The following is a 26769-nucleotide window of genomic DNA, read 5'->3' on the forward strand; positions in this document are numbered from 1 at the left end:
AGAGGCGTGGCTTTTTCCTTTGGGTAACCTGCTTTAGGTGGGGAATGTTTTCCCTGGCTGTTCCCTCCTACTGCTCTCCCCTCTCTCCCTTTCAAATAAATTGTATTTATTTATTTATGCTTCTTTCTCTGAATTGGGGGTGGGGTGGAATATAGACTGTATATATAACGTTTTTGATTTTATATGCACAGAAAATAGCGTTTTTGAAAAAATATGCAGATATAAGAGGGAAATAAGTCATAAGTTTAATAGAAATAGATAAAAGCAGTGGGGTTTTTTCTGGGAGGACTCAGGGGTATGCCTACCCCTAAACATTTTGTGAATCTTTGTATTTTTGTCCATTTACTGTATTTATTTTTCCCAATTTGAACTATAAAATTTTATTGAGTCAAAATGAGAGTATCCCTAAACATTTTTTTATAGAAAAAATGCACTGGAATACAAGCAACAAATTCCGATGTACAATAGGATAGGTAGAATGTTATACAGTGGGTTGAAGACAATGGAATACATAAGAGAATAAGAGGGAGAAGACACACAACATCATTAGGTGTGTATGATTGAATGCACCAAATTCTTTTACATGCTGGATGCAGACTTAAGTTGTGTGCATATTTTGTTTTCCATTTTATATTGTACCTTTCCTCCCAAGGCTCAGGGTAGTGCACAAAGCTCTTCCCCTCTCCATATTATTAGTGTAACAACCTTGTGAAGTAGGTTAGGGCTGAGAGATGGTGACTTACCCAGTGAGCTTCATGGTTTGCACTTTAGCATAGTGGACAGTTTAGGTCCCCCCCCCCCCAGCTCTCTTTTAAACTCAATACATTATAGTTTGAGAGGGTGGGTGGGGAAGGTGCTATTGTGACTCACTTATGTGAAATTGCATTTCCTTTTACCATTCTCCAGTTGTGGATGCTGAGACAATGAAAATTAAGGCCCATAAACAATTTTCTGGGGGGTAAGCCCCACTGAATACAGTGGGACTCACCTTCTGGGTATCACACAAATATTTTTTAAGACTCATAAAGTGCCCTCCAAAACAAAAAAATTCTAAGTGCTGAGGCTAGGATTGCCATATTTCAAAAAGTAAAAACCAGGACCCCCTGAAAGTTGTTGAGCTCCCCCCCCGACTTGCTTAAAATCCAGGACACAGCTCTGCCTTTTGGAAATTCCCCCCTAGACATCAATTCCACCTTTTAAATCCCGATAATGTCTGGGGGAATCCAGATGTATGGCAGTCCTATTGAGGCCAGATCTCACAATGAAAGCAGTGAGGCAAAGCTGGCCAAAGGTTGCAGACCATGGATAGCTCCAAGTGAACAACTTGTTCAAATAAAGTTTGGGAGCATACCGAGGCCTTTTTTGGCCATATTCACACCATACTCTTAAAGCACCACTTTAAATGCTCATGGCTTCCTTCAATGAATTCTGGGATCTGTAGTTTGTTAAATGTGTGGAGAGTCCTTAGGAGACCCTATTCCTCTCACAGAACTGACTGTTAAACCACTCTGAGAATTGTAACTCTCTGAGGGTAATGGGGTGGGGTGTCTCCCTCAGTATCCTTGACAAGCCACAGCTTACAAAATTATTTGGGGGAAGCCATGACTGTTTAAATTGGTATCATAGTGCTTTAAATGGTTCGTGCAAATGTGGTCTAACCCTTCATCTCCAGACCACCTCCTCAGGCTCCACCCACTTGTAAAGGTAAAGGGATCCCTGACCATTAGGTCCAGTCGCAGACGACTCTGGGGTTGCGGCGCTCATCTCCCTTTACTGGCCGAGGGAACCGGCGTACAACTTCCAGGTCATGTGGTTAGCATGACTAAGCCGCTTCTGGCGAAACCAAAGCAGCGCACAGAAACGCCGTTTACCTTCCCGCCAAAGCGGTACTTTGATGTGCTTTCCAACTGCTAGGTGGGCAGGAGCTGGGACCAAACAACGGGAGCTCACCCTGTCGCGGGGATTCGAACTGCCGACCTGCTGATAAGCAAGCCGTAGACTCAGTGGTTTAGACCACAGCACCACCCATGTCTCCCACCCGCTTGTAGAGACCATCAAAATCTTAAAGGACCACTTCACTATAAGTTAGTGGTCCTCTACAAATACAGGACTGGTGAATGCAGTGGTTCCTCAAGCTCAGTATAAGGCACCCATGAGGGTCCAGGCTCTGGTCCTGGCAGGCTGAGAGGCTCTTGCCTGACAGCTTCAGTCACAGCCAGTTCAATGCCTTGATCAGCCTCTTTAGCTGCAGCCTCAGATTCTGTGTCCGGTTTGCTTCTGCATTCAGGGGTCATGCCACAACCTGTGGTTCTCCAGATGTTGTGGAACTTTAGCTCCCATTAAATAACATTATCAAGTCTTTGAAGCTCTCCCAAAGGCATTGAATAGAGTCTTTCATCATATTCCACGGAGAAAGAGGCTAGGCCAGGGGTGTCAAACTCAAATTCATCGGGGGCCGCATCAGCAGTTTGGTCACCCTCAAAGGGCAGGTTGTGTCTGTAGGACTATGTGTCCACTCTTTATTATCATAAATTATTGTCACTGCATTCAATTATTACTGTTTTTTGTAATAATGTAAGCTCATTCCTGCCCCCACGCGGATCACATTCCTGCGTCGTGGCGCGTGTGTGGGAGGGGATGTAAACGAGGGAAATTTGAACAAAAGGTGGGGATCGACGGCTTCCGGGGGGGGGGGCTCAACTAAACCTTTGGCAGGAAGGAGAAAGCCACTGCTGGGATTAAAAACCTGCAGATGGAAAGAGGGCTTCCCTCTCCCGCCCTGCGCTCACCCAAACCCTGCTAGGCAGGATGCCACACGCTGCAACCCACCCCATGCTTTGGAGAGGGGCAGGAACATGCGGTGCAGCGCCAACTCCCTGCTTTGCTTTTGCATCCTCCCTCCTCAGCGCCAGAGTCCCTTCCCCTCGCGCTGAGGGAGGGCAGCGGATTTCCCGAGGAGGAAGGCGGCGGCAGCCCCAGCGGACGTGCATCTTCGCCTCAGAGCTGCTCTTCCCCCCACCCGCGCTGTTGTCGTCTTCGCCACCGCCTCTCCCTACCGGGACTGCAGGCAGAAGAGGCTTGAAAACCTCCCCCCCCCCAAAAAATCCCCCTCCCACCTACTCAAACCGTGAGGCGACTCCATCTGGAGCCCTACATCACGAGGGGCTGAGAGGAGACGGCGGCAGAGCGGGAAGAGCAGGAACCCGTGCCGCCGCCGCCGCCTCCCTCCCGGCCGCCCCCCGGGGAGCAGCTCCGCCGGAACTGAGAAGCCAAAGGGCGGCTCGGGGGTGGGGGGCAGAGCAAAAGCCAGGCACCCTCCCGAGTGTCTATGAGGAGAAAACGGGGGAAGAGGGAAGAGAGACCCGGCTCCATCAAGAGAGCGGCTGTTGCGCTTCGCCTACTTCCCCCTCAGGCTCACTCTGCGTCCCTTTCGCCCGCTCGCTCGCCCACCTCCCGGATGCAGCCGAGGAGAGGAAGGGAAGCGGTGGGCGGCGGCTCCCCAGTGCCGCCTCACTCGCTCTTGGAGACAACAGCAAAGCCCGCCAAAAAAAAATCCAGCGCTGCTCCGTCCCGGCACCAACTTTGCCGGCGGTGCCTGTAGGGCTTTCCTACCTCCTCGGTGGGCTTCCTCCTCCTCCTCCTGCATCTCACTTCCCCGTCTGGCCGCTGTGCCACCGCCTCCCTCAGCCTCATTCGAAATTGAAATTCCCTGGCCAAGGCTGTCAGCGCGGCTCCAGCGCCCCGGCCTCCGCCTGCAGCCCCGCCCCCGGTTTTGACCCTCGGCCAATCGCAGGCTCCAGAACTACTGTCAGCGGCTACTGTCGGCGGCGGCTACGCGGGCCACATGACGAGGTCTGGCGGGCCGGATTAGGCCCCCGGGCCTTGTGTTTGACACCCATGGGCTAGGCTCATCAGGAAATGCAGGACCACGGAGAGCTCCAAATGAGCAACTGTCTCCACAAGCTTTTCAGGCTTCACTCCTTCGTGAAGAACATCAGAGTTTTAACAGGCCAATATTTTGCCATGAAGAACATCACTCCTCCTCTGTTTCATAACCTCTCTTTTGGTGTGCTTCCTGCCCACTGGATGCCTTCCATTGCATAGCATTCCTCCTGGGGTGTTCCCTGTGCCACAGGACTGGTGATTTGTGGTGGGAAGTGCCTTGTTCCCCAGAGGAAGGCGCTTAAGAGGATCTGGGCTCTGGCTCTACAGGCCCTTGTGGTCCAAGGATTTCCTCTGGGAGCTTCTGTCCACCAGTCTCTGTTGCAAGGACCTCCCTATCGTGGATTTTTTAAAATAAAGGTGGTTTTTTGGACTTTTGCAAATATGTCCTCCAATTCTGTGGATACCTCCCTCTTGTTCAGATCAGTGTCATTTTGGGATCAAAACTCGTGGTAAACATTGGGAATAGAAGGAATTGTGTTCAAATTGTGCAAGAAAGGGAGGAAACAGAGGCAGTAGCTTAGAAAGGAAAGGCGCACATAATTTGAGGCTGTCCCTGGGAAATGTTATAGTACATCTAAAGTCAGTATTATTATTATTTTTAAGAAAATAAACTATTCGCCAGCTATGGGTTCCCCCTCCTCAGCTGGGTGACAGATTTGGCTAGCAAGATTAAATTAGTCTATTAAGCTCATGCAAATATTATGCAGATTGAGTGGGAAAATCCAAACCTGCTGGAGTTCTCCTTTGCATAATGGATTCTAATTGTGACTGCAGAACAATCTACCTGCTCTGGATTTTAAGGCTGTTTTGTTACTGTGGTTGGAAGAATTATATTGTTATGATGGCCTCTGTTGTACACATCGCACACCAACTGCAAAACAGTAGCCGGAATAAACACACAGGCAGCATTTCAGTGTGAAATTGGTTTCCGAGGTGCAACAGCTCTGATCAAGTCAAGCTGCAGTATCTATTAGTGCACACGGAGCTACAATTGATTATTTAATGTATGTGCAGTACTTTGAGGCAGAGAACACTCATCGTTTCTCGGGAATGACTCTGTACCTTACTATATTGAGACCAGCAGATAATTTTGATGTTAAGCAGAAGAGATTACATTGGGAAGATGTGCCTCAGAAAATGCTTTTGAATGGTTGATTAGAGTATAGCGAAACATGTCATAAGCCATCACTCAAGAGCCCAGCAAAATGAGGTTGTTTACTGCAGGTGGATTTGGATTAAAGGTGGCGTAGAATTGTTCTGAGATGTCTTAAGGTAGTCCCTTGGAATATTCAGATTTGCATTTCTGGGGCAGCCTTGGTGATAAATGCCATTGAATGGCAGGAGCAATTTACAGTACTTTAAAAAACTTAACGTTTTGCACCTGTCATCATAATTTTGTTATGGGGAGGCAACTGTTCCTTTAATCAGAAAAAAATCTGATGCATGTTTTTCTTGGAAAGTAAGCCTACAGTAGTACCTCGGTTTAAGTACACAATTCGTTCCGGAAGTCTGTACTTAACCTGAAGCGTACTTAACCTGAAGCGAACTTTCCCATTGAAAGTAATGGAAAGTGGATTAATCCGTTCCAGACGGTCCGTGGAGTACTTAAACTGAAGCGTACTTAACCTGAAGCGAACTTTCCCATTGAAAGTAATGGAAAGTGGATTAATCCGTTCCAGACGGGTCCGCAGAGTACTTAAACTGAAAGTACTCAAACCGAGGTGTACTTAAACTGAGGTATGACTGTACTTGTATTCAAGGGGATCACTCCCAGGTAAGAGAGTACATAGGAGTGCAACCATGATTCTAACCTGTGCACGTTTACTTGGGACCCTGAAATTTGCAATGTTTACGGAGAATGTTTGTGGTGGGAATCATATGTGGAGAATGGAATCTTTCCAAAAACAGCCCAATGAGGACTGAGGATGCTTAGCAGCCACAAGATACTGAGAGACTGGACAGGAGTATCCTGGAGAAGGCACACCTGGGTGGGACGATGGACTCTGCACTGCAACTTTTTGTTGCATGTCCTACTTGTAAGGACTGGATTATTGTCCTCCTGGCAGGAATTTAAAATAATATACTGTTTGTAGGATCTGAAGCTCAACATAAAAAAAAAAACCAAGATCCTGGCCACTGGTTCCATCACCTCCCGGCAAATAGAAGGAGAAGAAATGGAGGCAGTGAGAGATTTTACTTTCTTGGGTTCCATGATCACTGCAGATGGTGACAGCAGTCATGAAATTAAAAGACGCCTGCTTCTTGGGAGAAAAGCAATGACAAACCTAGACAGCATCTTAAAAAGTAGAGACATCACCTTGCCGACAAAGGTCTGTATAGTTAAAGCTATGGTTTTCCCAGTAGTGATGTATGGAAGTGAGAGCTGGACCATAAAGAAGGCTGATCGCCAAAGAATTGATGCTTTTGAATTATGGTGCTGGAGGAGACACTTGAGAGTCCCATGGACTGCAAGAAGATCAAACCGATCCATTCTGAAGGAAACCAGCGCTGAGTGCTCACTAGAAGGACAGATCCTGAAGCTCAAGCTCCAATACTTTGGCCACCTCATGAGAAGAGAAGACTCCCTGGAAAAGACCCTGATGTTGGGAAAGATGGAGGGCACAAGGAGAAGGGGACGACAGAGGATGAGATGGTTGGACAGTGTTCTCGAAGCCACCAACATGAGTCTGAACAAGCTGCGGGAGGCAGTGGAAGACAGGAGTGTCTGGCGTGCTATGGTCCATGGGGTCACGAAGAGTCGGACATGACTAAACGACTAAACAACAACAACAACAACAATAGGATGTGCACAAACACATACACACACAATTGTTGTGTTGTTGTTATTTGAATTTGTTGGTAGTTTTATCTTGGCCAGGGCAACCCAAAGTGATTTACAAACAACCAAATAAACAGACAAACCCTCCCCCCCACGTAGATACATTAAAATGAAGAGGAAAAAGAAATACATTAAAAACATCCCACTAATAGGCCACTAATAGTTACAACATCAAAGGCCTGGTTATAGAGGAAAGTTTTTGCCTGGCACATTATGTATACAAGGCCTTCTTTCTAGTGATGTCGGGAGAAAATTTAAGCACTTGCCAAAATTATAATAACACAGGTATCTTCTTAGCATCAATTTGTCTAACTGACACACAATGAACAAAATGAACATCATGGGAGCTTTTATTACCAAGGTTGAGGGCAAGTGAATGTATTTTTATTGATAACCGAGGGCGTGGGGTGTGTTTATCTCCATGAGTGTGTGCTAATGTATGTTCATTTAGCTACTGAAAATGTATTGGCCAGAAAACACAGTTCACAACAGATCCATCAAAGTTTTGATCTGGTTCTTCACAAACTTTTAAGGCATTGGAGTTTAGTGCAGGAAAAAGAGAGGTGAGTTTACAAACCATCTCAGCCATCAATGTCTTATTTTATCTACATGACTATATGGACTCCATTACTCAATGATGATGATGATGATGATGATAAGATTATTATTATTAATAATAATAATAATAATTACTTGATTTTAAACATGGTCCACTGGGAAAAAGGAGGGGTATTGTGAGGGACAGGGGATATCGCGAAGTCCCTCCCCTCCTAAGTTCAAGCCAATCCCCGAGCACAGGGGGAAGCAGAGAGAGTTCCGATTCCAGTGGGGAAGCAGGAAGTCGTGTCCGAGGCTCAGGCAAGGTAGAGGAGCCAGGGTCCCAGGTGGGACAGGAAGGGGCGAATAAGGGCGGGAGACCCATCCCCCCAACTCCGGAATTACGCAGAAAGAGGAGGGGAAAGAGGATGGGTCTGCCAAAGCTTTTGTGTTGGAGAAAGACGCGCCAAAAGCCATTAGGAGGTTCTGAAACCGACTGACAACATCACTCCGTGTAAATAGCAATGACTTGAGCACTGTAAATACGCAGCACCAATAAAAGAATAAAATGCAGAGCTGCGTAGCGTCGTTACTCTGAAGTAGTCCACTCCGGCCACTGTGACAGCAACCTCCTAATCCTTTTTGGGCTACTTTGGAGTTGCCGGGATGAGCGTGTCAGAGGCGGAGAAATGGCGGCAGATCGCGGAGCAAGCCCAGCAAGAACTGCAGCAGCTGTCGCTGCAGGCGCAGGGGGAATTGAAGGCAGCTAAAGAGGAGACTAAGAAGGTCCAGGACGACCGGCTACAACTTGCGGAACAGGTGAGAGCGCTTCAGGAAAAAGAGCAGCAATTAAGGGCGGTGGCGGTAGACCTCCAAAACAAGCTGGATGCAGAGAAAAACAAGGCGGGAGGGGCACCCCAAGTCCAAGTGCTGCCAGGAAGGAGAGCCGGGACCCTAGTAAGCAAGTTCAATGGAGACCCGAGGGAATTTCAGGGCTTTGAGACTGAGATTGTGTATGCTCTTGAGCTGCACCACGATGAGTTCCCTGATGATGAGCACAGGGTAGCGTTTATTGTGGAGCACCTTACCGGGGCAGCCAGGGAGTGGCTAAGACCGTTAATTGCAACAAGGAATCCTTGCATGAAGAATGTCAAACTATTTCTAGAAGGTTTGAAAACGATGTATTCGTCCGATAGTCATATGGATCAGACTAAGGAGGAACTTCATAATTTACGCCAAGGAAATATGACAGTTCGCGCGTATTGGGCGAAATTCACCATGCTGGTGCACAGATTGGGGTGGGAACTTGAGTCCCCCCCAATGCAAGCGGCGTTCTACTTGGGGTTGCATGAGGAGGTGAAGGATGAGCTCTCGAGAGGTCCAAAGCCCAGTAATATGGATCAGCTGAGCAAAGCGGCTCTGGCGGTGGGGGTGAGACAGGAATCCCGGTGGAGCGACAAGCAAGCAATGCGCGCAAAGCGGGCTTGGTTCCCACGGTCGCAGGAGAAGCCACTCCCCCAACAACCCTTCCAAGCCACGCCTGGGGCCAGTCAGGACCAGGAACCCATGCAGATTGATAGCGCGCGCGCGCGGGCTTTTCAAACCCCAGCGGCGCCAAGACGCAAGGAGGGAAGGGGTGGGAATTGCTTTCTCTGCAACTCCCCCCAGCATCTCGTCAGAGACTGCCCACATCGCAGGGAGTGGCAAGGAAAGGCGGGAACGGTTGTGCCCTCCCCCACTGACGCAGCACCACAGCAGGGAAACGGGAAAGCCTGGCTGCAGGAGACAAGGGGCGGCAGCCAGGCACAGTCAGCAGACAACAGCCCCAGCCCACCCACCCGCACAGAGAGGAGCAGAGCCAGCCCACCCCTCCCAGAGCAGGAGTGGTTCTAGAAGTGACGCTCACGCTTCCAAATGGCTATCCCCTGACAGTCCTCGCCCTAATTGACAGTGGGGCGTCAGCGAACTTCTTCTCGAGAAACTTTGCAGAAGAGCACCAGATCCAGCTTCTGCAGCTGGATTTTCCTCTGCACGTGGCAACCATTGACGGCAGAGAGCTGCTGGGAGGGGCCATCACGCATCAACCCCCCCCCATGAGAATGACGGTTGGAAGGCACTCAGAGACACTGGCATTCAACGTCACCACCATCTCAGACCCCCCCATCGTTTTGGGCATGAGCTGGCTGGCGCGCCATGACCCCTCCATAAGTTGGCACCAGAGATGCATCACTTTTGGATCGGACTTTTGCCTGGAACATTGCATGCAGCACCAACCAGGGGAGGGGCCTCCGATAGCCACGGTGGCCACCATGCACGTCAAAGGGGGTGAAGCGATACCCAAGCCGTACTGGGACCTGCAGGAGGTCTTCAGCGAAGCGGAGTCCGACCACCTACCCCCACACAGGCCTTTTGACTGCCAGATCAACCTGGTGCCAGGGGCAACTATACCCCCAGCCAAGCTGTACGCCATGTCAGACCAGGAACTGGAGGATCTGCGCGCTTTCATCGACAAGAACCTCAAGCGGGGGTTCATCAGAGAAAGCAAGGCAGCAGGGGGCAGCCCAGTCTTCTGGGTGGACAAGAAAGACACGCAACAGCGCCGTCTTGTGGTGGATTTTAGACGGCTGAATTCAGTGACAGAGCCAGTGGCTTTCCCCATGCCCAGAGTGGATGATCTCCTGACAGCGGCACGCAGGGGCAAGATTTTCACCAAGCTAGACCTGAGGGGGGCGTACAACTTGATCAGGATCCGGGAAGGCGATGAATGGAAAACCACGATGTTCACGCCTCTGGGCTCTTTTGAATATCTGGTGATGCCCTTCGGGTTGCAAGGGGGCTCAGCATGCTTCCAGGCCTTCATGCACCACGTCCTGGGGTCCCTCCTCTTCAGGAAATGCTTGGTCTTCCTGGATGACATCCTTATTTACTCCAACGACCCAGTGCAGCACGTGAAAGATGTCAGGGAGGTGTTGCAGCGCCTGAAGGAGAACCACCTGTATGTGAAGCTGGAGAAGTGCAAGTTTCACACCAAGGAGGTGGACTTCCTGGGCTACAAGCTGTCAGACAAGGGGCTGGCGATGGACAAGGACAAGGTGCAGGCCATCCTGGACTGGCACAGCCCCAGGACTCGCAAAGATGCCCAACGCCTACTAGGCTTCGCCAACTTCTACAGGAAGTTCATCAAGAACTTCTCTCGCGTTACGGCTCCCATCACTGACTGCCTGAGAGGCAAGCAGAAGTTCAGGTGGACACCAGAGGCGCAAGCAGCGTTCGAAAGCCTCAAGAGGGTGTTCGCCTCAGACCAGAACCTGTTCCACGTGGTTCAGGACGCGCCCCTACGCGTGGAGACAGATGCTTCTGATAAAGCTGTGGGCGCCATTTTGTTGCAACTGGACGCCAACCGAGAGTGGAGACCCTGTGCCTTCTTCTCCAGGAAATTGACTCAGCCAGAGCGAAACTACACAGTGTTTGATCGGGAACTTCTGGCGATCCACGCTGCGTTCCAGCACTGGAGACACTTCCTGGTGGGCGCCAAGCACCCCATCCAGGTGTGCACAGACCACAAGAACCTGGAGTTCTGGAGAACTGCCAGGGTGCTCAACCAGCGGCAGATACGGTGGGCAGAGTTCTTCTCGAACTTCAACTTCTCCATACACTACATCCCGGGAGAGCAGAATGTCAGGGCGGATGCCCTCTCCCGCAAGCCAGAATACATGGAGGAGGAGGCGCCACCGGCACCCAGGCACATTTTCCCCCCGTCAGCATGGTCCTGCGGAGCAGCAGTGGTGAGCGAGGCAGAACTCACAGCACTGACGGCAGCGGATGAATTTGCCAACCGCATCTGCAGAGAACTGAGAAGGGGGGGGGAGCAGGCAAAAGACTTTGCAGAACGCAGGGGGCTGCTTTTCTACAAGGGTGCACTGTACCTGCCCACCACCCAGCTTAGACGTACGGTCCTCAAGCAGATGCACGACAACCCAACGGCGGGTCATTTTGGGAGGGACAAAACCACTCACCTAGTCATGAGACACTTCTGGTGGCCAGGGGTGCGGGAAGATGTTCGAGACTATGTACGGGGCTGTGACACCTGCCAGCGGGCAAAGGTGGTCAGAGCAGCGCCACCGGGATTGCTGGAGCCCTTAGCCACACCACACAGGCCGTGGGAAGTGGTGTCCATGGACTTCATCACAGATCTGCCTTCTTCCAGGGGCAAGACCGCAGTGTTGGTGGTGGTGGACCTCATGTCCAAAATGTGCCACTTTATACCGTGTGCCAGGGCGGTCTCGGCAGAAGAGACAGCCAAACTGTTTGTGGATCACGTATTCAGACTGCATGGATTACCCTTAAGGGTTATTTCGGATCGTGGCCGCCAATTTGTTTCCAGGTTCTGGCGGCGGCTCATGAACCTCCTGCAGGTGGAGGTCAGCTTGTCGACGGCTAGACACCCGCAGACCAATGGACAGGCGGAGAGGGTCAACGCCATTCTGCAGCAGTACCTGAGATGCTACGTCAGCCAGAGGCAAACGGACTGGGTGGATCGCCTGCCACTGGCAGAATTTGCCTACAACAATGCGGTGCACGTCTCCACAGGGGTGTCGCCCTTTAAGGCCAATTACGGGCGTGACCTCAGATCTTTCCCTGAGAGGGAGGGGGAGGAGGAGGAGGAGGGCCCACAGGCTGAGGATTGGGCAGAGGAACTGGAGACGGTGCACCAGCAGCTCAGAGAACACTTGGAGAGAGCCAAGGAAGCGTACAAGAGGGGGGCAGATCGCCACAGGCGACCGGGGGAGGTCATTAGGGTGGGGGACAAAGTTTGGTTGTCCTCGGAGGGCCTTCCCATCAGAGGGCGATGCAAAAAGCTGGCGCCCAGAAGGTTGGGCCCCTTCACGGTCACGCAACAGGTCAACCCGGTGGCATACAGGCTGGCACTGCCAGAGGACATGAGGGTGCACCCTGTGTTTCATAGATCGCTGCTGTCGCCGTACAGGGAAAGCAGCAGGCTCCGAGACAGCGAACAAACCCCTGAGGGAGGGGGGGAGAGGGAAGGCAGGGAGCAACTCAATGAGGCCACGGCCATCCTGGATTCAAGGTGGGGGGTGGGGGGACTGGAGTACCTCATGGCATGGGAGGATGCTCCACCGTCCCAGAATGAATGGGTCCCAGCCACTCAGATACAGGAGGAATTCCTGGTAGAAGAATTTCACGCCCTCTTTCCCCATAGACCCAAGCCCTGGCACATGGAAAGGGAGGGGGAGGGGGAGGAAGCACGGGAGAGCAGTTCACCATGGCGCTGGGAAGCGGAGTTTGAGGAACCAGAGGATGAGGTATGGGTGTCACCGAGATCCACCCAGTCAGAGGAAGGAGCAGATTGGCAGAACATTTTTACCCCCACCAGCTCTGACGCCACAGACTTTTTGGGATTCCCGTCCTCCCAGGCGGAAGGGGGGGGGCTTGCAGGACTGGGGGGAGGTGTTCACGCCAACGGGCTCGGAAAGCACTGAGTTCTTAGGCTTCCAGTCGTCACCGACACCTGGGGGGGACCTGGGGAGGGGTGAAGGAGAGCTTGGGAGGGGGGTGGATGTGAGGGACAGGGGATATCGCGAAGTCCCTCCCCTCCTAAGTTCAAGCCAATCCCCGAGCACAGGGGGAAGCAGAGAGCGTTCCGATTCCAGTGGGGAAGCAGGAAGTCGTGTCCGAGGCTCAGGCAAGGTAGAGGAGCCAGGGTCCCAGGTGGGACAGGAAGGGGCGAATAAGGGCGGGAGACCCATCCCCCCAACTCCGGAATTACGCAGAAAGAGGAGGGGAAAGAGGATGGGTCTGCCAAAGCTTTTGTGTTGGAGAAAGACGCGCCAAAAGCCATTAGGAGGTTCTGAAACCGACTGACAACATCACTCCGTGTAAATAGCAATGACTTGAGCACTGTAAATACGCAGCACCAATAAAAGAATAAAATGCAGAGCTGCGTAGCGTCGTTACTCTGAAGTAGTCCACTCCGGCCACTGTGACAGGTATGAATGAATGGAATCTTTATTGCTAAAAGCTATAAGCTGTCACAATTGGGAAAGGAGGAGTACATTGGTATATAGGTGATAACTCTGCTGGAATGGGATCATGTCAGCTTTTGTTTTGCTGTTGAAAAAAATGTGCTGGGTGTTTCACTGCAGGAGGTAGGAAGTCCACAGCTCACAAAGAACACACACGGGTTCCTGAAGCAGTGTTGTTAGCAGAGGCAAAAGCCTTGCTGGCATTTGCAACTTTAGAAAAACAACTCAGTTTCCTGTTGCTGCATGATTTGTGTTAACAGCAAGGATGCAGCCATGACCTATAGATGAAAGCTGTGGGGTTTTTTTTAACGTTACCTTAGCTATAATAATCAATCAGTCCCGGATTTATGTATAAGCTAAAGCTTAGGGCCCCACTCTCTTAGCTCCCCCCCATAAAATTTAAAGGAAAAAAAACCCTGGATGTACATTTCCAAAATATAAGATAAAAAGCAAATAAAATAAAACCTACATACAGCAACAGTGTTTTGTGTTATGTAGGCTCCTATGATGTAAGTAATGGGCCCTGCCTGCTAGCCTGCTCCCTAAAATATCACTGGTTTGCTCATTAATAGTATTTCAGTTCAACAATTACTTTGATGAAATGCATATTTTGTTATGTGAAAATGGCTTTAGATACCTATGAGGTCCATCAATTACAATATGGCATATATTCCACACAAAAAACAGTGACAAATTGTTGTTGACAAAGGACAGCTGGACCTATAAAGGGCCCCATTACTTTCAGTAGCTTAGGGCCTCATCAAACCTAAATCCTGCCCTGATCATCATCAACAACTACATCACAACCATGGAATAGGAAGGGGTTAAATGGGCACATGCCGCCTTGAACCAACGATGCCACAGATACTGATAAGCATCAATGGTACCCAGGCCACCAAATTTCACACTGTACTCACTAGTGCAGGCATGGAAATCCCTGTAAGCTTCCTGATGGTGCTAGACTACAACTGTCATCCTCTCTGGCCATTGGCCATGCTTGGCATGGGTGATGGGAATTGGAGTTCAACCACAAAACAGACGTGACCAGCTGATAATTGTCTCAAAATTGCATAATTATTATATACAAACTAAACCAAAACTAAGACATCAATATTTCCAAATTCAAATAAAGTCCCTTGCTCCCAAAGAATACTGTAGGAAGTTCAAAGGTATGCAAGAGTTCATTCCAACGATAATGCTTGTAGTATTGCTAGTCAATGAAGTAAGAAAGTAATTATCAAAGGCGTACTAGTAATTATCAAAGGCGTACTACAAGCATTATTGTTGGAATGAACTCTTGCATACCTTTAAACTTCCTACAGTATTCTTTGGGAGCAATATTTGGAAATATTGATGTCTTAGTTTTGGTTTAGTTTATATATACTGTAATAATTATGCAATTTTGAGACAATTATCAGCTGGTCACATCTGTTTTGTGGTTGAGTACATTTATACGTGAGCTTAGTTTCTTTTGTGTGTGACACTGGAATTGGATACAGGTAGGTAGCCGTGTTGGTCTGGGTTGAAGTAAAATAAAAAAATTCCTTCAGTAGCACCTTAAAGACCAACTAAGTTTTTATTTTGGTATAAGCTTTCGTGTGCATGCACACTTGTATCTGAAGAAGTGTGCATGCACACGAAAGCTTATACCAAAATAAAAACTTAGTTGGTCTTTAAGGTGCTACTGAAGGAATTTTTTATTTTACTGGAATTGGAGTTCAACAGCATTGGGAGGGTCATAGATTTCCCAGGGTTGCACTATCGCAATGGAAACACACACGTGTGTGATATTCAATAGTGTATTTTGCACAGTTGGGGGGGGGGCAGGGAGGTGATTTTGCGGCTCCCTAAGCATTTAGGTGAGGACTGTTTGTGCCGTGACAATTGCAATCATCCTGACACATTTGTTGCCAGGATTGACAACAACTTCTGGAAAGGGCTACGTACATCGGGTGGCCAGGCAGTCTTGAACAAATTGCACCATCAGCCTTGGTTGCTGAGCTGTACAATAGGAATAACAGTGCCCTCTCTCACAGAGTTTTGTTTTCATGGCTGCCCCTTTTGAAAGCAGAGGGAGGGTGACGCAGCCCACATTACAAAGCTGTTTGCACCCACATCCTAGCTGAGCTTCTGATGCCATTCAGGACATCACATGCTTACTCTGGATTTTTCCCTGGGAAGCCTGCAAATGTCAACAAATGGGCTCTAGTACCTGCAAGGGTGAGAAGATTCATTGTTGTCTATTGAAATCAAATGACCCTTTATTGGGTTATTAGCTGTTCTTCCCATTTCCCAGAATGGCGAGCTGTTCCAGTGGAGCTTCTGTAGCTTCTGGAGAGGGAGAGAGAGAATGAGCCACAGACTGACTGAAACTGTTTTGACAGACGATCGCTGCCCGTAAGGGCGTCCGGCACGACAGATGCCACCAATCGGGTGGTGGTCGCTGAATATAAGAGAACCAATCCATGGACACAGCTGTAAGAAAAACGGGGTGGTGAGTGGGGAGTTTGTCTGCTGCTCCCTCTGCTTGAAGCCACAAATGCAAGTGATAATACTTAAGAAAGGAGCCCCACCGTGTTCAGTGGAGTGGAGGCTGTGAGCCTAAATTTACTTACACGGGAGTAAACCCCCATGGAATTCCATAGGACCAGGGCAGGATTTAGGTTTGATGAGGCCCTAAACTACTGAGGGTAATGAGGCCCTTTATATGTCCAGCTGTCCTTTGTCAACAACAAATTGTCCCTGTTTTTTGTGTTGAATATATGCTCTATGGTAATAGGTGCCACTCAAATATCTACCTAATAGGTATTTAAAGCCATTTGCACATGCAGAATGTAGGCACCCTGTATATAGAAATGAGCAAACCAGTGATATTTTAGGGAGCAGGCTAGCAGGCGGGGCCCATTTCTTACATCATAGGAGCCTACACAACACAAAACGTGTTGCTGTATGTAGGTTTTATTGTATTCCTATTCAGAGACCAGAGGGGAAGTGTTGTGTAGTGGTTAGAGTGCTGGACTAGGGACCTGGGTAGACAACCGCCCAGAATGGCTGGGGCAACCCAATCAGATGGTAATAAATAATTATCATAATTTTGAGACCAGGGTTCAAATCCCCACTCAGCCATGAAGCTGGCTCACTCACTGGATTAGTTTTGGACCAGTCACCATCTTTCCGCCCATAGGAACAAACTGCCAGGGGCTGAGCTCCTTCGCCCCCCATAAAATATTTGAGGCGGCTGCCCCCCTAAGGTGATGGGCATTGCCACTCAAATACTGTATGTTCTGCATCATGTGATTGGTTATGCAGTGTGGGGTTTAACTGCCCCCCCATATTTTATTTGTTAGCTCCCCTGCGCCTAACCCACCTCACAGAGTTGTTGTGGTGTTTAAATAAGTTGCAGGGTGGGGGAGGGAGAATCATGTTGAGCTTGAAGGGGAGGCGGGCTATACATGCTTTTTTAGCGCCACGAAGAGACGACTGTATCTGGGTTTGTTAAATGTGCTGAGAGTCTTTAGGGAAAGCCTGTTTTTGCAAAACCTTCTATGCAGGGTTACCTGGGGAGTACAGTAATCCCTACTTGATCGTGAGGGGTCGCGCGCCCTGGGGTCAGTTTCCAAGCGAGGCTGCAATCCCGGAGTGCGCATTTACTTGGGAGAATCCTTAAGTCCCTTGGAACAAATAGGAACTTGCTGGGTTCAGGCCGGCCAGGGAACGAGGGAAGAAGAAGGAAATGAAATTTGAAAAGTATTGCTTGGCTGAATATTTTCTAGCTATAGCAAGCACGTTGCCTCGTGCTCATTGGGGCTTGCTCCCAGGTAAGCGTTCGGGGGATTGCAACTGGTTTAAAGCCAAACTGGTTTCCAATTGTACCCGGTTTGAAAAGGAAGCATTTTCAGTGTGGTGTTGCAGTCGTGGAGAGCGTCGCACCAGGGTTCAAATCGCCCCCTCCCAGCCACGAAACTCACTGGGTGACCTAGGGCCAAGCAGTTTCTGAGCCTAACCTCCCTCACAAGATTGTTGTGTGAGGGTAAAACGAACGGGCGGGCGGGAGGAGAACCATGGACACCACCTCGAGCTCCTTCCTTGGAGGAAAGCCGGAATATCAACGAAATAATAATAATAATAATAATAACAACAACAACAACAACAACAACAACAACAACAACAACAACAACCTTTTTATTGTTGGGAAGGGATCTTTTGTGTTTGTTTGTGGCGAGTGGGGGATGGGGGAGAAAAAAGTCGGGAGGACGAAAAGTAGGATCTGGTGCATCCCTGATCCTAGGCACGTGGCCTCCTTGCAAGTAAGCCCCCCACCCCGGCCAGCTTCGCCTTAAAATGTGCAAGGAATGGCAGCTCTTACGGTTTTGAAAATACCGGTACTGTAATAATAATTCAAACCTCCCCCCCTTAATATAATGGAGATCTGTGCATGCTGGCCTATTAAAATTATATTTGGAAGAGCGAAGGAGGGCTAGAGAAGAGATCCAGACTTTCCCTCCCCCTCCGCGCTGCTTGTGGGGTCGTCAGCGCGTTCCCATTTCGCTCCTTCTGCGGGCACGGAGGCAACTGAGTGTGACTGTCTCTCCGATGCGCCCAGGCTGCTGGCGAGACGAGGAAAGCTTTGCAGGGCCGGGAGAGGGCAGCTGGGAAAGGGAGGCAATTCGGCTCGTCCCTGATGCACCTCCTGTGTGTGTTGTGTGTCTGTCTGTCTTCCTCCTCCTCCTCCTCTCGAGCCAGGCGAGAGAAATCTGCAAGGGGAGGAGGAATCTTTGCGGGTGCGCTTGGCAGCTTCGGCAAGAGCGAGAGCGAAAAGCAGGAGAGCGAGATACAGGGTGCGCGCGCGAAGCTTTGACCTTCTTGCTCTGCTGATCAATTGCTGAGTATTTGATTTGAAGGCGGCTCCTCCCCCTTCCTTCCTTCCAGCCAGCCCGCCTCCTCTGCGATCGTGTGAAGCGAGGAGGAATCTCTCCCCATGACTAGGATCATCCTCAAGCTGAAGGCGGAGACGCAGCAGAAGGCGAGGAGATGGTGAGCTGATCTGGGTCATTGGGGGTGCTGATGGAGAGAGACAACGAGCATGGATCTTTTTTGGGTGGAGGGGGGTTGTATCTGATGTCGTGCAAAGAGAGCGCACCTTACCTCCCCCCCCCCTTTCCACGCTAACCTTTGTTTTGCCTACAAAGGTTGCGGCTTCGTAGGCGCATTTCCCCTCCCCCATGTGAAAGGGTGGTGGGTTGTTGGTTTTTTTTTTGGAGAAGCTTAATCATATTAGGGATAATCGCCCACGTTCCGTGTGCTCGCTCATTGTTTCGGAGCGGTGGAGGAGCAAGCGCGTGTTCCGGATTGCTATGGGAATGGGTTAAAAGGAAGAAAAGAGAGAGAGAGAAAAACCGTATATGCAAAAAAGGCGAAACAACCAGGCATTGTGCCGTGTGGGAACGCTGCATTGCAAAAGGAAGCCTTTGCTCTTGTCAGGGTACTAGGAAATCGGCGCCTCCCCCTCCCCCCCTTCTGCGTGGTTTGCATTGTGAACAATCCAGATCCAGGCTTAAACCACGCTGCACTTTCCCTCTTCAATAGGTAGATGATTGTGCACCCTGCCCCCTCCTAAAAAAAACTAGCTTTCCCCTTAAACTTTCCTCTGTTGCCTGAAGAATTCTTCCCTGGGCTGCAAAGAACTTGAGAGAACTCCTGTTTCCTGCTCCTTCCTTTTCAGAATCAGTGCCACCATGGTGATGAAATTGGATAAATAGACTTGGCTGTATGCAATGTGCTAATTCTCTGGGGAGAAAACTGCAGCCCTGGGCAGGCTTCCCTTGGAGGGAGCCCCACTGAGCACAGTGGGGTTTACTTCTGAGTAAGCATGCCTACAGGAGTGCACAGTTTCACATTCCTTTTAGCTGCTTTGGATAGTATCGCAGTGGGTGCCACCCCCCCCTTTCCTCTTCACACTGCAGAGCCTCTCATAGTCCCCCCCCCCCGTTGCCCCTCCTCCTGCTTTTGAGATGTTTCCAGGCGCCACTTATATATGTCAAAGCAGCGACTTGCTTGCAGATAAATATGTATTTCCTTCCAGGGAGCGAGGATAAGGTTTATTTCTGTGCCGTTTTAAAGAGAGAGAGTTCTAGTCCCAAGTGACAGAATATTGACACCGGCTGATTGTATCTTAGCCAAGATGACATGCTGCAGTCTCTGCTTTAAGCGGCTTGCCAAGTTTCAGTTTCCAGAGAGATTGGAATGGATACTCCTAAACTTACAAAATTGTAGGAACGGCGAAGCCGAGGGTTTGCTTTCCCACACAACCCTCAAGGGCACACAAACCAGGGGGGAAGCAGTGTTGCTGTTCTGAGCTTTGTGTGTGTATAAAAAGTATATCTAAAATAGCATATGGCAGGGTAGCAGGTACTTGCAAAACAGGAATGTTGGTTCCTTCCTACAAGAAAGCAGATCTGTGTTGTGAGCCAGGACATTGAAAGGATGGCTGTTTGTCCTCCACTCACTGTTTCCATAATGTATGAAATGTTTATATGATGTACTTCATTAGGCAAATTGTTTGTTTGTTTTTTCCTTGAACAAACCGGCTAAGTAAGGCTTAAGAACGCAGGAGAGTTCATGTTCTTTCAAGCATCGTGGCTTGGAAGATATTGGTGATCCCCCCCTTTGTTCTTTTCTTTCATTAAATGATTTCTTCATATGAAAAAACACACACAGAGAGACACATAATCAACAGCATGAAAACCAAACCAACATAAATATACCAGCTGCTGCTTTTCTTAAAAAAAGTGTTTCCTATGTAATATATTTGGTTGGACAATTACTTGAGGCTAGTTACTAGGGATGGGTGAATCTGTCAGTTTCAGTTTCTCAGTTTTTGCCTCTTCAATTCAGCTCTCCATATTTCCATATAAGTTTGTGATTTCTTTTCTTTCTTTTTTTAAAGGGAAAGTCCTCATGAAAATTCATCCGCAGTTTGGTGCAAATTTCTCCTAATGCACACTTTTTTTTGCAAAGCAATTTCCTCATATGTGATGCATCTGTGCATGTTACACAAAAGCATGCAATTTTATGCACACTAATGGACATTTTTGTGCCCATCACTTGGCTCTGGAGAGCTGCCTTGAGAAACTAGCAGAGGTGTGGGTTTTGAAGGACTGCTTTGTTTCTGTTTACTAATTGTTTGGGCAAGTGCGAATTAGGTGGGTTTGCCTTTAAATGCAAATTTAATCCTATTTCTCCCGCCTCCCTAATCTGAGTTCAAGGAAACATTCCAGCCAGGCAAAAGCAATCAAGAGTAATGGAGCAGAGTTTGGGAGAGGAGATGTGGCCTGGGAAAAGTCCCAAGGGCTACAAAGAGAGGCCTGGAGTACTGCATTTGGCCCACAAGGAGGTGTGATTTCCCAGCATGCCTCACTACTCTGACCAGCGCCCCTGTTCAGTGTCTTGAACTTAAGAATGGGCAGCCATATTGTACAGTCAGTCCCCAAGCCAGAGGTTCCTTGCCACTTGATTCATGGAATCGGTTAAGACTGTTGGAGGTTACCTTGATAATGCAGGGGTTCGAAAATGGTGGTGGTCACTGGCATGCCCGTATTAAATATTCATATTGGTTTTTAAATTGCATGTGTATGGTTTCTTCTGTTTCTGATGCATTGCAATCTGAAATCTATGGAGTCGGAATTTGCGATATACAATAAAATATAAGAAATAAAAACCATGCAGCACAGTGCATTACAACTGCTACAACAGGCAGTAAAAATTTTAAGTGGTTCTCCCAAAACCATCAGCAATTTTCAAGTGGTCCATAGTGAGGGAAAGCTTAGGCTTTGTTTGCTTCCTGTTTGCTTCCACGTTTTGGAAGGTGTCAGTTAACTTAAGTTGATGTAATGTGAACTGAATCACTGAAAAGTGATCTGAGTCAGATTCCTTCCCCCAACCCTACTTGTTAACACCAATTCAAGACCCACCTGTTCCATGTTTTCAATAAATGGATTGTCAAGTTGCCTGCTTTCCCTCACCTGTGCATTCTTAGTTAGCTTTACTATATGGGCTACCTCCCCGTCTGTTATTAGTCTATTAAAAATACATATAACAAGTTGCTACATAGGCAGTTGCCAGCAAGCATATGATCAGTTTCATATCTACTGGTAAGGCGGACATATCCATACCGGTACATATGCAAACAGTGGAACCAATGGATCTATCAGCAAATCATATCCTGTTGTTAGTTTTAACTCATTTTCCAAAATATTTTTTATCTTGGGCCAGCAGCAGAAAACAGGAAGCACAGCCACATTTACTGGATACTGGTGAATTTCTCGGTGCGTTCTTTTATCAAACGGAAAATTGGGTTTCTCTCCCAATAGTTGTTGGCAATACCAATAACTAGTTCAGTTATTGGGCTGAAAGTAGTGGCTGTTGTTGGTCATTTGGGATTTTCCTGCAAAGGGTTCTAAAAATGCATTTGGCTCTGTTGAAAGGACCGGCACAAAGTTAGCAAAAGGCGGTGTTGCTGTCTCTGCGCGCACACACAGGATAGCTTTGTATTAGCACCAGGTTCTTTCCTTTTGCATATTGGTGAGCGCTACATATTCTGTCATAACTCTGCTTAAAAAAACCAACAATACACCTCTTGACATTTATCTAGGGGCCATCATGTGTATGCAGACATATCACAGTTATGGGAATCTGAGCTGGTACATCTTATTTTTTCCAGTGCAATTTGCAAGAGCATTGCAAATGCCTCTGGAGGGTATATATAACTTCGGAAATGAGGGGAAAAAAATCTATCAGGAAACTTGTTAGAGCTGTTGTAACATCGGATCTATAATATGCTGCTCTTAATATTTTATTGTGTGGGTATAAATCATTGACATGGATGCTGTAAAGAAATCCCTTTTATAGCTATGGAGGAAAAAAAGAATGGGGTTTGTTTCTCCCTTTTGAACTGAAGTGTAGTGTGATGAACACTTAGGCCATTGTTATCTTTTACTGCCCCTCCTCTCTGTCTAGTTTTCTATTTACTTGAATCCCCCAGGTTGTTCCCTTCTGAGGCCCCTCCTACCGTGTTTCTCATATTATAAGACATGTCTTATATTTATTTTTTCCTCAAAAAAACACACTATGGCTTATTTTCAAGGGATGTCTTATTTTTTTCCTCCTCCTGCCGCGGCCGGCATTGCTGCTGCGCCTATCACTATGTCTTATTTTCGGGGTATGGCTTATATTCCTTGAATGCTTAAAAATCCTGCTATGGCTTATTTTATGGGTATGTCTTAAAATATGAGAAACAGGGTACCAGCCATTTCTTTCTGTTGCCTCTTAGCCTTTACTGAGCTCCCTAAGGTGGCTTGCTGCCATGGGTGTTGTGCAGGATGCTATTCCATCCCCTAGTGTTGAAGCAGGATTCAGCTTCTACACATGGAATGAGGAGGGGTGCCATCTTGGTTCTTTGCCTTAGCCCTTAGGCATCAACATGTCTTGGGATAGCCCTGCATGAGCCTCAAATCCAGCAGCTGCTGATGTTCATTGGGACAGTTGGGGCAAAAGGCAGGGAGCCCAAAGAGCAGGTGGTGTTACACAGCCAGGCAGAGTCACCTAATTCTGACTTTGTCCCCATCTTCCTCTCTTCCGAGTCCTACAAGGGCAACAGTAGGGCTAAGGGGAGGAAACGGATAGCCAGGACCAACTCCCTGGGATGGTTGTAAGTAAGAAGTCAGGCAAGAGGGGGCTTCTTGAGGACAGACTGAGGCTGGTAGGGCAGTTTCCGATTTGACTTAATGGACAAGCTTCCACTACTCAGGTGTCTGGGTTGTGTCTGGTTTGTGTATTGTTTCAGAAAGTGTCAATGGCTTAAGTTGACTGAATGTGAACCGAATCACTGAAAAGCTATTCAAATCAGATTTCTTCCCTGACCCCACTTGCACAAATACGTGACTCACCTGCTGCAGGTTTTCAATAAATGCATTCTCAAGTTGCCTGCTCTCCCTCACCTGTGCATTGTTAGTTAGCTTTACTATATGGGCTGTCTTCCAGGCTATCATTATCTGGTTTCCTGATGTGGAAGTGACCATTCCCACCCCCCAAAATTGCATATAATATGTCACATGGAGTGTAGGGTTTTATAAGAACACAATAAGGGCTCTGCTGGATCATCATCATCATCGGTTTATTTGTATATGGTTGTACCTTGGTTTTCAAACAGCTTAGTTCTCAACGTTTTGGCTCCCGAACGCCACAAACCCGGAAGTGAGTGTTCTGGTTTGTGAACTATTTTTGGAAGCTGAATGTCCTATGGGGCTTCCATGGCTTCTGATTGGCTGCAGGAGCTTCCTGCAGCCAATCGGAAGCCACGCTTTTGTTTCCGAACGTTTCGGAAGTCGAACGGACTTCCGGAATGGATTCCGTTCAACATCCGAGGTACCACTGTGCTATCTTTCTAACAAAAAGAATCCCGCTCAATGCAGTTTCCAACAACAAAGAAAAAAAGGGAGAACATCTCAAAACCTGCAGTTGCAAGGGCAATTTTGTAGCGATGTAATGAACCACCAACATAATATCAAATACAGCAATGAAAGAAAAAAACAATATTTCAGTGCTATAAATATAACAAGGCTACATTAATGGCACCACACCTTCTGGCAGCAAGAGAAATAGCAAGGGAGCTGCAAAGTTTCACCTTGGCCCCAGGAATACCTGTCACATAATGTTTTCTGACAGTTCTTCTCCTTGCAAGGCTTCCAAAGGCCGTGGGTGGGATCAGCCCCACATCCCTTCTAGTCCAGCATCCTGTTTTCACAGTGGCCCACTGGAAGCATATGGGAATCCTGCAAGCAGGACCCAAACACAACATCACTCTCCCCATTTGCAACTGGTATTTAGAGACTTCTTTGCCTCTATCTTTTGCCTAATTTCTCTCTCACCTTCATCGTCAATTCCATTTCACCTATGCTTGACACTAACCTGCTCAGAGTTATCAGTACCTTAAAAAAAATATAAACTTGCAAATTTGCATTATTTATATTGCACCCTGCTTTTCTTTCAAAACAGGAATTCAAAGGGGACCTAAGGATGGATAGATTAGTATCCATAGCAATTTCACAGACGCAGATGTCTGTTGAGCCTCATTACCACATTAATCTGTGGCTTTAAAAGCCAGCATGAAAAATTGTTAGAATACGTATTTAAATATCTCTCTGTACATATTTCTAAAACATTTTTTCCTAAAATAATGTTTGTCGACGCATTGGGCTTCTACTGCTTCTTTCTTTCTATGAGCCAAGGGCTGTGTCATGCAGAATCGGAAAGATAATTACATTCCAATTGTGAACTGGTCCAGGAGATGCGAATTAGATTAAAAAGTCTGCTTAAAAATGCAGACTTAACAAAAATCTTCTTCTATCCTTAAGTAGAGGACTAATTTATATTCTTCTTTGCAAATTTAACCCTAGAGAGAAGGAAGCGATGCAAGGCCTGAACTTCGAGTAAAAATTGAAAGCCTCCGTTAGCTATGATTTTCAGTGAGCGTGGAGGTTTGTGGTTCTAGGCCTTTCATTTCTCTGATGAAAAATCTCTATACCTTGAATAGAAGTTAGAATGGGAGAACCAGTTCAGTTTTAGGCTGGAAGTGCCAGTGGATCTAGACTTTTTCTTTCTATGAAGACGATGCCTTGTTCAAGTCTGCCTTCTACAAGGTGTGACTAGAAAGTTTGGTGAATGGTCACAGAAATCGGACAGCGAGAAATAGTCGAACATACATACCTTACAGGCCTCAAAGTAGGCCCTCTGATACAATGCACCAATTACAACGTTTGTAGAACAGTTGGAAGCTTCTGGAGAAGTCCTCTTTTTGTATTGCTTTCAGTTCCCTCGTCACAGCAGCTTGGACGTGTGAAATGTTGGAAAATCTCTGCCCTTTCAGAGCAGATTTCAGTTTTGGAAAAAGAAAGAAATCTGGTGGGACAACTCAGTAACCTCAGTAACGATTTCACGTGGAATATGCAGTTCTTCCGCCATCATTCGGACGGACAAATGCTGATCCCTCGAACTCTGCCGACATTTGCCACCGTTCTGCTCGTCGACAGTCTGCCAGACCGAGGGTCGTCTTCAATGGTTTGCTGCCCTTCATGGAAACACTTAAACCACTCATACACTGTCTTTCGAGTTACAGCTTCATCTCCGTACACAATTGTGAACATTTTGTGGGTTTCTGATGCCGATTGTATGTTTGAATATTTCTTGCTGTCCAAATTCTGTGACCATTCACCGAACTTTCTGGTCACACCTTCTATTTTTACCCTCTTTTTAATCTTACTTTGCTGGTCACTTCCTATCTTTCTCTGTAGCATTTTCAAATGTTCATTTCCTTCCTCATTAACACCCTTTCTCTCTCTCTCTCTCTCTCTCTCTCTCTCTCTCTCTCTGTGTGTGTGTGTGTGTAAACATTTTGTTTTTGCTATTGGCAACTGTGGCTGATGTGGGAGTGTGGGCCTGCTGTAATAGGAGATAAATAAGAAATAGAAATATACCCACCATGTTATTGACTTGAGTACTTACTCACCTCCAGGACTGAGCATGAGGAGAAATGGTTCTGCAGGTGATTGGCTGTAATCCTCCCTTCTATGAGGGGACGCAGGTGGTGCTGTGGGTTAAACCACAGAGTCTAGAGCTTGCCGATCAGAAGGTCGGCGGTTTGAATCCCTGCGACGGGGTGGGCTCCCGTTGCTCGGTCCCAGCTCCTGCCAACCTAGCAGTTCGAAAGCACCTCAAAGTGCAAGTAGATAAATAGGTACTGCTACAGCGGAAAGGTAAACTGCGTTTCCGTGTGCTGCTCTGGTTCGCCAGAAGCGTTTTAGTCATGCTGGCCACATGACCTGGAAGCTGTACGCCGGCTCCCTCGGCCAATAATGCGAGATGAGCGCCACAACCCCAGAGTCGGTCATGACTGGTCCCTTTACCTTTACCTCCCTTCTATGACATGCTACAAAATGGGTTATGCTTTTTAATATGTAATAAAATGTAATATAAAAATAAGATGCCAAATGAGCAGATAAAACTCATGAACATTCATGCCGCAACTTTTCTTAAAAGCATAATCTTGTTGCTGTAATCTGCTCTGGGGATGAGGGCGGGCGGTCTGCAACTGTTGGCCAATCAGTGCTGTGTACAGGCAAAGCTGTAGCAAAACTTGTCAGAGGATGCTCATTTCACCACACAAGGGGGGGGCGGGCGGGGCGAGAGATGAGGTCTTCTAATATCTACTGGAACGACGTGGGTGGCGCTGTGGTCTAAACCACTGAGCCTAGGGCTTGCCAGTCAGAAGGTTGGCAGTTCGAATCCCCGCGACGGGGTGAGCTACCGTTGCTCGGTCCCTGCTCCTGCCAACCTAGCAGTTCGAAAGCA

At 47.9% G+C, this 26769-nt stretch overlaps 1 protein-coding gene across 16 annotated transcripts in view; it reads left to right on the top strand.

Annotated features, from left to right (window-relative positions):
* The first annotated feature begins 18097 nt into the window (after positions 1-18097).
* Positions 18098-26769, top strand: part of ARVCF (ARVCF delta catenin family member) — a 552351-nt gene continuing 543679 nt past the window's right edge. For all 16 annotated transcript variants that reach the window (XM_035098127.3, XM_035098131.3, XM_035098129.3 and 13 more), the window contains exon 1: positions 18098-18399. The gene's annotated coding sequence lies outside the window, so the exon portion shown is untranslated. The remainder of the gene's footprint in view (positions 18400-26769) is intronic.

This window comes from Zootoca vivipara, chromosome 16, assembly GCF_965207765.1.
Source record: "Zootoca vivipara chromosome 16, rZooViv2.hap1.1, whole genome shotgun sequence".
Lineage (NCBI taxonomy): Eukaryota > Metazoa > Chordata > Lepidosauria > Squamata > Lacertidae > Zootoca > Zootoca vivipara.